The 12,881-nt window shown below is 45.4% G+C and overlaps 1 protein-coding gene across 1 annotated transcript in view; it reads left to right on the top strand.

The window, feature by feature from the left end:
* The window catches only part of PKP2 (plakophilin 2), a 416,690-nt gene that overhangs the window by 338,424 nt on the left and 65,385 nt on the right, over positions 1-12,881 (top strand). The gene's annotated exons all lie outside the window — the stretch shown is intronic.

Genomic DNA, 12,881 nt, shown 5'->3' with positions numbered 1-12,881 from the left:
CGTTTCAATCATGCTGTTAATTTTGAGCTCCTTGAAAAGATCAGCTTGGAATCCAAGCAGTTAGTCATATTTGCCTGTGTGCTATAAAACATTGACATACTCATGCTTTCTCCTTTCACACCCCTCCTCCTGTCTCCCAAATATCTTCATTTTTGATCAAGAGAAAGGAAACTCGATGTTCAAAGAATTATCAGCCGCTGGTCAAAAGTCTGACGTTTAACACGCCTGTTTTTGAAATTTCTTTACATGCTGCAAGACAAACGTGCACATTCTTCATTGTTAATGTTCAGACAGACTTCTTCAAGGTTCTCTTGTAGTGCTGCAGCCCTTCCTGTGCCCCTGGTTTCAATGACACTGGTGGACGCACAGGTCCAAAAGCATAAACATCAATTGGAGTCAGTCACTCTACAGTAAATTAAAGGCTTATCCGCAGAAAAGAATTGGCACCCTCCTCGAATATTACCCCCTCCCTAGTGGTATTTGTCTAGCAGAAGCATTTCCAGAAGCAGCACCAATCTAGACTTGTGCCTTGTAATAATTTGGGAGACCACCCCCCTTTTTTCATTTTGTTATGCAACCTATTCACAGTCCATGACCGAATACTGCAAGGCACAAGGCCTTCGGTTATTCCTTCATTGCCAGTCATTGGATTAGCACCAATTTTGGATTATCATTAACACCGTGTCAACCACCATTTGCAAAAACAAATAATACATCACACAAGCAACATTAAAAAAAAACACAACCCATCCTGGTATATTGAGTCAATCAATCAATCAGGGATTTGTATAGCACAGCTACTCACCCATAAGGGTTTCAAGGTGCTGGGAGAGAGGGGCTGCTGGTCAGACTGGGTGGAGGATCATTTGAAGAGCCAAGTCTTGATGTCCTTCCTGAAATGTGTCAGTGACGCCGATAGCCTGAGATGGAGGGGCAGGGGGTTCCAGGTCTTGGCGGCGAGGTAGGAGAACAACCTTCCTTTGCTTCTGGTCTTGTGGATCCTGGGGACGGAGAAAAGAGCGAGTTGGGAGGATCGGAGTTGCCTGGTTGGTACGTGGAACATGAGTCGGTCTGGTCCGAGTTGAGGCAGCTGTCTTTCATCCAGGTAGCAATGGCCTTCATTCCACTGTGGAAGTTGTTTCTGGCGCTTGTGGGTTTGTTGGTGAGAAAGAGGATAAGCTGGGTGTTGGCGTATGAGACGATGTTGAGTCTGAGGCTTCTAACGATGGCTGCGAGGAGGGCCATGTAGATGTTGAAGAGGGTGGTGCTCAGGACGAACCCTGGGGCACTCCACAGCTGATCTGTGTGGGTTCTGAGAGGAACGGTGGTAGTCTGGCTGGCTGGGTCCGGCCAATGAGGAAGGAGTGAATCCAGTCCGGAGCCTTGTCGCAGACAATCACTTTCTTATCCCCTGTGTGATTACCTTAACCCACCTCAAACCTCTGTTCAACCAAAGAAAGATTACATCTGGTTCGCGGGCACACTAAAAATCTATTCCAATGCCCTTGCAAACAAGGCTCACTCAACTCTTGCCTCTGTAAATCCTCAATTCAATATCAACACCACCACAAACAAATGTAATACCGGATGCCCTAAACCCTGATGACAAAGTGTGGCTAGGCTGAAAACTGCGATGAATAGCTCCAAACACCACATCCCCAGAGTCAAGTTCAACTCCTATCAGATTCCTCCTTGACTCTGCAAAGAACTAACCTAATATTCCATTCAGAGTTATTAGGCAGTCAAATAACCCATCATCTAGGTCACCCAAACACCTGAGGTCCTGTGTAATGACAGTGTGGAGTTCTTTGTCAAAAAAAGTAAAAGTCATTGAGCTATCTCTGCCTGCCCTCAAGTATAATATCGCCAAGGATACTTTAACTAACAAAGCGCAGCAATACTGGTCACTTTTTTACCCAGTTTCAGAGTCCTGACTTCTGCAGTCCATATTTAAGGTAAAACGGCCAAGCCACTTTTCTCACTCTTTCCCTGGCGCTATCAGTAAAGATTTAGCACCTCCCTGATTGGTCATGCCTAGTAAATTATTCCCTCAAGCAGACCTGCACAGTAAGCAAATCCCCCAGCAAATTCTTCCCTCAAGAAGGCCTGCACAGTAAGCAAAGCCCCCAGCACAGTCCTCCGGCTCCAAGCTGGATCAACGGCACAATACAAGCCTCACTCCAGCAACTAGCGTGGGCCTTGTGCAGAGGTCAGTGCAATCAGCAAACCACATTCAGTACTGCCTTTCAGCTTCAGAACTGTCACCTTCCCGATCTTGGTTATATAGTCCAGGTGCAGCTGCATGTCCTGTATACCGCCTCCCAACTTGAGCTCCATGCACTGGAGTCCTGTGTTGTAGGGCACTTTTCAGTCTCCATCTCCTCTGCCAACACTGCCCCACTTCATACCAGGATGACTGCAAAATTCCAAGCCATCACTTTGCCTGGCCATCATGGGTCCACAGCCAGCCCCAGATGCCTGGGGCTCCAATAGACCGGTAGCAGCAACTCCTTCATCCTTTCCTCCTATCTAAAGCATCAGAGCTCGGAGCAGGAGGCAGCTCCCCTTTAGGCTGCCATATTTTGGTGCAGTTTCAGGGTTCCTCTTACATCTGTGCGCACCCCCATTTATTGAGCTCGAGTTTTCAAGCTATGCATTAGGAAAAGTCCGGCAGCCATAATTATGTTTGAGTGGACATCTTCTAGCAGATTGAGGCCACAGCTGAATCTACTCTTCTAAACCTGTGGAGACACCTCTAAACAAGATTCTAACATTCCATCATTTTTATCTGTCCCATTACAAGAGCCACCACCAGTAAACAAATTGGGCTCTTTCTAAAATGTTGATTTGCATGTTCTCTAGCAAGCGAGGAGCCATGAAATTTTAAATATTGTTGGTTGGTCTTCCAAAAATGTTTTTTTTTGGTTTTATGTTTAGTTATATTGTCGAGTTGTGTTGTAATACAGTGAATGTGACAACATGGCTTCTTGCTGCTTCTTGGAGAAGTATAGCAGGAACGGAAAAGCTCCTTTGGCACCCACCGTATCTAAAGTACGGGTGTGCAAAATTTACGTAATTTGTTTTTAGATGATTACACAAAATTTCTGGAAAAATATGCGTAATTAAGCAAAATGCAAATATGGCACCTAGCACTATATTTTAGTACAAAATGTGTTGGATGACAGGATGTATTTTGCATTAAAAATACAAGTGCCAGGCACAACAGACACTCTCTTTTTGGTCATTCTCTTTATCCTGTGCTATATTTTGAATAATTACACGGCTTGGCATAATTTCAGGAATTTCGCGTAACAAGTTTAATGCCGAACTCCCAAAATCACACAAATTACGCTGGCGTAATTAGCATTTTGCCCGGGCCTAATCTTAAACTGTTTCCTACAGAGCTTCCTTTTCTTGTGGACGCAAAGGTTGAAAGGAGGAACATTCTATTACTGTGGACCTAGGATTTAAAAGGCTCTCCACACAACCTTGTTCCCGTACCTCAGTATATAGCTTCAAAATATGTTCAGTCGGGTAAATAGGAGAGTTCGATATTTGGACAGGAAATGTGGGTAATCTTGTATTCAGTTTCTGAGCATATATTATGCACTGTTGAGTAGAGGAGATCAAATGATTGAACAATTTGACTGATTAATGGAGGGAGTGGGGGCGTGAGAACTCTTGGTGTGACCGTATTAACAGAAGATGTTTTACTCTATAAAGGTACATCTTTAGCCCATTTGTAGCAGAATTGATATTTGTGGAACCAAAAAGATGTGTGGGAAAGATAAGTGGAATTTCTTATTTGCTTCACAGCGGCAACTACAGCACCACGTAAGAATCCCGGTCAAATCCCTGAGTGGCAGAGTTGGCTGCTCCAGAGCTGTTCTTCTGAACTGATCACATTTTGGGTTGAGATTTTTAGAAATACTTTGAAGTCATGACAGGTAGCCAAATACATTTATCGACCAGGATATTGGTATCATTCTTGTTAGAAAAATCATGAGGAAAAAGTGTCAATTTAGGATTTAAGAAAATCCTAAGAGTTACTGGAGAAGGGCAGAAAGAGAATCAATAAATGGTCTGTTCAGTTCTTTCTGACTGGGTTAGTTGTACCGCCAGGACGCAAAATACATAGCAGAAAAATCCAGAAATTATTAATCCCAAGGGATTTGATAATGTTCATAATATATTTCGTGAGTTATTTTCTACTAGCCTTCTACTTTACACCTCTCATGTGTTGTTTTGATTAGGTCTCGCCTAGGCAGCATGCATGCGTTGTTCTAGGAGGATCTTTAGCCATCTGTCTTCACTTTTCAAGCACTGCACTTGTGGCGGCATCCACCTTGCGGGAGCGAGCAGCGGTGCGCCACAAGTGCAGTGCTTGAAAAGTGAAGACTGCTCTCCCAAGCGCGTACGCGCGCGCCACTCACGGGCTCACCTCCTGCTCCCCCTCTCTCTCACAACCTCTCCGCTTCACGGCACCGAGCTTCATGTTTCTCAAGCATCTGGTAGCGTAGCATACATGTATTTTTTTCCTTGCTATTAATTCAGATTTAATAAAGTACTTCGCAACATTAAGCAAAAATTGAATGTTCTCAGTTCCCTCCACTTCTCCCCCCTCCCCCGAATTGTAAGTTTAGTTCAGGTCAATTGGTGTTGGTTGGTGAATGGAAGACTCCGACCAAGATATCCGATGAGTTCAGAGACCCCATTTGACCACGTTAAGTGCGGCACGCTCTCACCTAACGTGATCATACTCACAACGATCTCCCATTCTGACCGCTCCAGAGCGCAAGAACCACCGACCCGGCCCTGCAGATGCTCCCAGCAATAATGCCATCCATGGGAAGAAAATAGGAGTTATTGCTTTCTCCCCTCTCTCGCAGACACGCAATGCAGGTCAGAGCACCATCATTCTCTGAGTCGGACACCGTGTTGTCAGGTAAAAAGTGACGTGAATTTGTACTTTTAGCACCCCTCCCTTTAATTGTGAAGTTGACACTTTTGTTCCCAAAGTCGAAGCCTGGCAATCGCCAGTAAGGGCGAGAACTGTGATCTGCGAGTTAGATTCCTACTTGGGGCAATAAGAATAACGAAGCGGTTCACAGATATGCTTTCCACACAAAAAAACAAAACAAAAACAGCGACACAGAATGCCACCATTCATAATTATTTGACAAGTACACACAATCCATGCACTCCACGGATTACATCCGAAATTGGTGCAGTTTTTGACAGGGGGGTGAAATGCATGGAATACCTCAGCAGAGATGTTATGAAGCTACAAAGTGCAATATTGCATGCAAAGTTTAGACAGTGTTGTGCCCGGTGACAAAGGGGTGCGCTGTGAGCTTACATTGCTAGATGCGCCTACATTTAAACTATGCAGTAGACTTTGTACCTTTGCTTGTTTTAAGACAGGAAGTGAGGTGGTGTTTTTTTGACAAGAAACCCTGCTTGCTTTCAGGAAATTTAAGATTCACTTCCTGGTCACTCCAGTCTTAGCTGCCTTCAGCCTTTCCAAATGATTAGGAAAGGACATTTACACACAAGACTGACCTCTCTGGGGGCTCTCACATGGCTAAAACTAAAAAAACTATTAACGTACAGAGGTTACATTTCAGGAAAAGACCCTTTAGTGCCTGCTTCTTTCTAGGGCATTCACCCAAGAGTTGGAACTCCTTATTTAATGTTGTGAAGTCAAAGAATTTATGAAAATAGATGAGGCAGCAAATAAAGTCATTCAGTGAAAGAAGGGGGCAGGGGGTGAGGCAGTCAGACCGATCCGTATTTGGAATGTTGATATTCTGTGACAGGAGGCTGTCCAAATAGGCCTATAGTGCAGGCAGTCAATGTCAAACCACTGGCTTTGTACCAGCCCTACCCTACTTGTCATTCACACTAGCCTGCTCCAGTCTCACCCCTCTTACATGGCATTTCTTTCCTTGTTGCTCTTTCTCTCCCCATTTCTTCCCATGCCAAATCCTTCAACTTTCTTGCTTATGTCTACCACCAGGCTCTGCCTGGTCTCTTCCTAACCACTCTCCTTGTCCTCTCCCCTGCCTCTCAAGGAACATTTGGGAGAAGAGTAAACATGCATTCTTTTGGAGTGCTCACTGCAAAAGTGAGAGTCCCCTCAAGTCAATGATGGAAGGATACAAATCATCTAACCACAATACTGGGAGACCAAAATGTTCCCCTGCTGAAACAACACAAGAAGATGAGAAAATAGCAGGCACCTGGGATGGGCAGCAAAGATAAACAGCAAATATCTGACCCTAATCCCTATTTAACTTTGTAAACTAGAGGACATAACAGGTCTACCAACATGTCTGTGGCTAATAATTAATAAGTGTATGTGTATATAAACATTGGTAACTATTCCGCCACTGCCAGAAAAGCGTTGATTATACCGCTCCTGAAAAAAGGAGGGGACCCGGGGGCCAGGACAGCTTATCGTCCGCTCTCCATGCTAACGGTGGACTATAAGATTCTGAGCAAAATACTGGCCGAGCGCTTATTGGCCCACATGCCCACCCTGATTCACCCGGACCAAGCTGGGTTCATTCCGCGACGGAACACGTCGACGTGTATCCGGAGACTGTTGCAGGTCATGGAGGTGGACAGCGTGGATTACCCAGCCGCCTTGACCCTGTCGGTTGATATGGAGAAGGCCTTTGACAGCGTGGAGTGGCCGTATCTGTTTAGGGTCTTGCAGGAGTTTGGCTTGGGGGATGGGTTCGTGCGTTGGACGAGGTTGCTCTATACCAACTCGGTGGCTAGGGTGCGAACGGGGACCACGATTTCGGCTCCCTATCCTGTACGTCGGGGAACGAGGCAGGGCTGCTCGCTATCGCCGCTGCTGTTTGGCCTGGCAATCGAGCCGCTTGCGGCCCATGCCCGAATGGGACGCGCGTATGCTGGGCTGATCCTGCGGGGGGAGACCCATTATATTTCCCTCTACGCGGACGATTTATTGCTTTTCCTGGCTGACGCGGAGGGGGCCCTTCAAGGCGCTAGGGTGCTACTGGAGGATTTTGGGCGCCGCTCGGGCCTAAGGGTCAATTGGGACAAGACTTGCGTCTACCCCATTACTCAGTGGGAGCGAATTCCCCCCTCCCTGGGGGCGATCCGCTGTGCGGATAGTTGTCTGCCGTATTTGGGAGTGCGCATTTATCGCACCCAGCGCGACCTGTTGGAGGGGAATGTGGGGAGGGCGATCGCGGGCCTGGCGGGCAGTATGGGATTCTGGAGCACTCTCCCAATTCTCGGTGGCCGGGCGGGTGGCGCTGCTGAAGATGGTGGCGCTCCCACGCCTGTTGTATTTTTTCCGCACACTCCCTGTCTGGGTGCCGGTGTCACTCTTCCGCAAACTTACGGCCATGGTTACGGGCTTTATCTGGGGGGCGGGCAGACGGCGGGTGGCGCTGACCACGCTGCGCCGGCCCAGAGCCGAGGGGGGGCTTGCGGTACCTGATTTCGAGTGGTACTATTTGGCTGCCCAGCTACAATGGCTCACGCAGGCAGTGGCACGGGAATTTAGAGGCCCCGAGGGTCCGCAGGGTAGAATGATCCCGCGACACGTGCTTTCCTTTATCGTTTTCCAACAGCGACTCGAGCTGTCACAACTAACGCTCGAAGAGCGAACGCTCCGGCTGTGTTGGAACCGGAGCCTGCGGAGGGCCGGCGCTGCTCGCCCTTACGCTCCGGAGATCCCCTTGGGTATGTGCACGGCCCTCCCCCACGGCGGGGACTGGTCGGGGCTGGCCCGCTGGGAAGATCTAGGGATACAGATGGTGGGAGACCTGTACCTAAATGGAGAGCTTCGGCCATTCCAGGAGCTGCAGGACTCCTTCGGGATTCCGAGGGGCGACTATCTCCTCCACGCGGCCTTGGTGGCGGCGCTGCGGAAGCACTGGGGAGTGGGGCTCTCGGAACCGCGGACGGCGGCCGGCTGTCAGTATGTGGTCATGGCGGCGGGCACATCCAAGGCCATTACTTGCCTCTATCAGAGAATGGCCACGGAACATCTAGCTCCTTTGACTGCGCTGAAGGATAAGTGGGAAGCCGATATCGGAAAACCTATCCCGGAACTGACATGGCCTGCACTTCAGAGACGGGCCTGGAAGAGCACGCGTAACGCCCGGTTTCAGCTGGTGCAGTATTTCACCCTGCATAGGGCATACCTGACGCCGGCTAAATTGTTTCAGTATTTTGGGGGCCCCATGCCGCAGTGCCCTCGTTGTGGAGAGGAGGGGGCTGACTTTAAACACATGTTTTGGTCCTGCGATGTTTTAAGTGGCTACTGGGAGGAGGTCGTCGGATGCCTGGCCCAAGTGACAGGGCGGGAGTTGCGGGTGGAGATGGGAGTCTGTTTGCTGCTTTGGTTTCCACACACGCCGCGCACGAAAATCACTAGCAAGTTTTGCGACCTGGGGCTGGTGGTGGCCAAGCGAGAAATTACGCTCCACTGGAAGTCGAGGACGGGTCCCAGCGTCGCGAGGTGGAGAGCGACATTTACCAAGTGGGCGGGTAGCGAGGGCACGTTCAGGCTGCAGCTTGCGCTTAGGAGAAACGATGACAAGGCTCTGGACATGGCTCGGGCGTGGGAAGCACTAATGGTTGATCTCCAGGGATGGGGAACAGCGGGGGAGGGAGGCCCTGCGGCACTGGAGCAACAGGCAGGTACTTAGGGGTGGGGGAGGCTAGCTGATTGGCTAATGGGGGCCGGGGGCTCTCCTTTTCCTCTTTGCCTGGGGCCTGTCTGTGGTGGGGGGGGGAGGGCGGCTCATGGCACTTAATACGGCTCCTTCTGAGAGAGGTTATCCTGGTAGTAGTCGTCCCGGCACACTGACATGTGGGTGGGGGGGGGCTGTATTATTTCAGGGGAGGGTTTGGGGACGGCGCATTGGTAGGTGGAAGTGGCCCAGATTGTATTTGGATGTGATTTTATAAGCGGATGGCGGCCACTGGCCAGATGAACATTGTGGATGTCAATTGTGTTTGAGTAATGCAATAAAAAATGTTTTTGCAAAAAAAAAAAAACATTGGTAACTATTGCTGCTTGTACTGCAGATGTGTGTTAATTCCTGCATCTTCTTGTACCACTTGGGAAGATTTAACTTCTGTTCATTCTGCACTGTTTTCATGCGCTAGTTGTACTTCAAGGAGGACTCTGGCCTGCCAGTGAAGTACCTAACCTTTATTTTTGGAGACACAGCTAACATGCTTTTATCCCCAAGCCTCTCTTAACGCACATGCTCGTTCTTGTTGGTTCCTGTCCGTGTTTTGTTTTTAGTAATTCTCGCTACTAATGGCAGTTGCTCATATAATGCAGTGGCCTTATGTCGATCATTCAGGCGCACAAAATATCTCCTATGCATCTTAGAGCCCTTTGTGCCGATTGGCGATTTGATAGTTGGACGTCGCAAAGGTGTAGGGTCCTCCGTTGAACTTTAAACTGTGAAGTCTCGTGCTTCTGAGAAAAAGATTGCTGTTGCATGAGATTGCAGATAAACTTCTATGGACACTCTTTTTGGGATAACTTTATGGCCCTCTCTGCTTTTACTTTCCTTCGTCTGTGTTACTGTTTCACAGTGTGAGTTAACATTGGATGCTGCATGCTCCGAAGTCTTTCTTTGAGGAATAAATTCCTGAGTTTGTCCCGAACAATGTACAGGAGATTTGGGATAACAAGCAGAACGGGTATTAAGCTTTTGTTGCGTCTGCAGTTTACCTCTGTTTTGTTTTTGTCATTTTTGTCTTTAAAATAATTTCCCTTGCATGTATTGTAGAACTCTGAAATGTCATGCCACCACTTAAGAGAGTCCTTTTCATTTTATTTTAAAGTCGATTGACTTATAATTATAGACTCTCTGTTTTTAGAACAACATACTTGTTGTGTATTTTGTACTGTCATCCTCCTGCTTTGTAGCGCAATCTACTCATGTGTTCACGCTTTTGCAAGTCGCAAAGTTCTGTGAAAAATCTCTACCTATGGTAGTCGTGAACATAAACTTGAAATAGAAGACCGTGCCTTTCAATACGATGCCTGTGTACCAGTCACTGTTCCATGTACTATGCCTCACCTGTTGACAAAGAGCGCATCCGTAAGCCTGCAGTGTTACTAATTTCTATGAGGGAATGGGAAGGCTAAAACAAAGATGCACATCAGTGATAAATCCAAAGTAACGAATTCATAGTGAGTTTTTTATTTAGCTTCAAGTTGACAATAATGATCAATCCTTGATAAAAATAAAAAAAAAAGATGTCATAAGGCAGCAACCCTACCACAAACCTCACCCTAAAGCTTTTAACAAGCATTGGCATAGCCAATAGGGCTCGCCTTTGGGACCTTATAAGTGTTTACCCATGCAACAGTTAATGTTGTTGTACCAAGGATATTGTGCTGCATAACTAAATACTTATAAGGTCCCAAAGGCGAGACCTATTGGCTATGCCAATGCTTGTTTTTATTAAGCATATGGTGTTGCAAAACAAAGCAGGAATTATCATTTTATAAATAACTTATAATATTCGCTAAATCTGGGTCCTACAATTCTAGTTAGCCCATGTTATCACAAGAGTTGCTACTGAATTAGAATTTATCAGTGCACCATGCAAGCTGAACATTGGAAATATGCATCACGGGTCAAGGAAATCTTCACTGGTCGCATCTGCTTTTCCTAAAGAGTCGAGGTATGTAATATAATTTGTCACTCCAGATTAAAGGTGTCAAAATATGGGTCTGACCCCTTTGAATTTACATCACCTCCATACACTTTAAGATATCTAAACATTATACTAGCTCCTGGGTCAGTTATGTATTGGGAACCTACTTATCTCTCAGTATGTTGTTGCTTGTTTTGTGCGCTTAAGGCATTGGCAACTGTTGAATTAATTTGTATGAAAATATTGGTTGACTTTAAGTTGGTAATCTTCCCCACCTCATGGCTTTGGTTTCTAAGTGTACTGCTTGTATAGATGCACATATAAAGACTCACATTTATTCTTTCAAGTGACACCGGTAACTTTTGTCCTATAGAAAATATTTTCACTTCTGTTTTCTGCCTGCATGGCCTTGTTTTCAGTAGTAGCTGTTGTGCTTTGCATGTGCAGATTTCTGTAATTCTAAATGTTGGTGGTTTGCGTGTATCTGACACCAAAAGAAAGCCACTCCTTTAGTTAGGTAGCAGGCATCTTGTTGTCCTCCTGCAGAGCCATGAACGTTCATGGATCTTAAGGTTCCCATCTGCATAAATTGGTGATGGTGATTTCAATTAATGTGAACCTCAAAACAATGAATGAATGTGGCGATACTAGTACAAGTTAAACACAACACCAACAAGCGAGTCCCACAAAGGGGTAAAAAGACAGACAGTACCAGAGAAGAGCTATTACTCCCTACAGCACAGAGATACCGCTTAGGGGGTGAATCGGGCGCTCTATAGTAAATGAAATTACAATTTATAAAATAAAAATTAATAATAAGATAAAGATAAAAGATGTGAAATTACTTGCCTCGGAAAAATTCGGCTGACCTTACTCAGTCACCCTCAAAACCAGAGACTACACACACAGATTCAAACTAGGAGACACAGATTTGACAGACATTTTCATTTATTGATTGATTATCCTTTTTTATATTTCTGCAAATTACAAGCACTAGAAATGTGGTTCAGGGGCATGCCAAATGATAATCAACATGAGTACTATTTTATGTAATAATGGATAAATACCTTTGAATTTATACAGTTTAGTGAAGCACAATCTTTGTCACAAGCTAGGATAAGAGATTGGGAGAGAACAATATGAAAGAATTAGAAAGTTCAGAGTTGAAGTACTAGAGAGGCATGAATTTAGTCTCTCCTCTCATTTATAGTAAACTCTGGTATCACTGCATATTGCATATTGTTGCTGGCTTTTTAATATCATGAGGGACACATGAAATCGGCAGGGCTAGATGATCAAGTTATATGGTGGGGTTTACTAAACAAAACTTCAGGCAGGCAAGTTAGACACCAAATGTGAATCTTGTTTTCATCGAAAAACAGCTCTGTGAAGCAATAGAACACATTCCGAATTAATTATGTACGGCTCATACGAGGTACTGTACGATTCAAAGTATATGAACTTAAAAAAATATGAATATCCCGTTGAAGGAAAATTAGCTTTGAAATCTGTGTCTGTGATTTGAGCGTGAATATGTCTTGAAAGTGAAATAAGCAAGTACTGGCAAAGCCATTAGGTGTGGGTTTTATTTGAAAGCAAAAAGTCAAAGTGGTGTCCCCCACGTGACACTTAAATTCCCTTACGCACTAGACACTCTCCTATTCACACCTCATCCATGCACAAACTAAAATACTGAACCCAATTATACGTGACAATGTTTTATTTTATTAGTCTAGCAATGATATAAAAATAGTGTTAGAAGAAATATTAAAAACAATGTTATTACAATTGAAAACGGGGCCTTGTCTTTTCTGGTATAAGCCACCAAATTCTAATATCTGGTAAATGCAGTTCATACATATATATATATATCAAATCCTCCTTCCGTAGCACCAGCCGGTGCTACTAAAAGACACGTACACAAATATGCTGGTGCAAAATAAAGTGCTCGGTTTATTTTCTCACAAACTTCATTCGGTTCTGACGCGTTTCGACCGACACAGCGGTCTTGATCACATGATATATATATATATATATATATATAGATAGATTAAAACACATTAAATGTTGAAGATCTCACAAAAAATATACATATTCAAATCTGGCATATGACCACCCAAATTGACAGGTAGTACAAAAACCATGTAGTTGTCTTTATGTTTTTTTGTTGAGGTGTGAATAGGAAGGTGTCTAGTGCGTAAGGGAAT

Source organism: Triturus cristatus, chromosome 4_1 (genome assembly GCF_964204655.1).
Source record: "Triturus cristatus chromosome 4_1, aTriCri1.1, whole genome shotgun sequence".
NCBI lineage: Eukaryota > Metazoa > Chordata > Amphibia > Caudata > Salamandridae > Triturus > Triturus cristatus.
The sequence above is the reverse complement of the archived record's forward strand: the minus strand, read 5'-3'. Positions and strand labels throughout refer to the sequence as shown.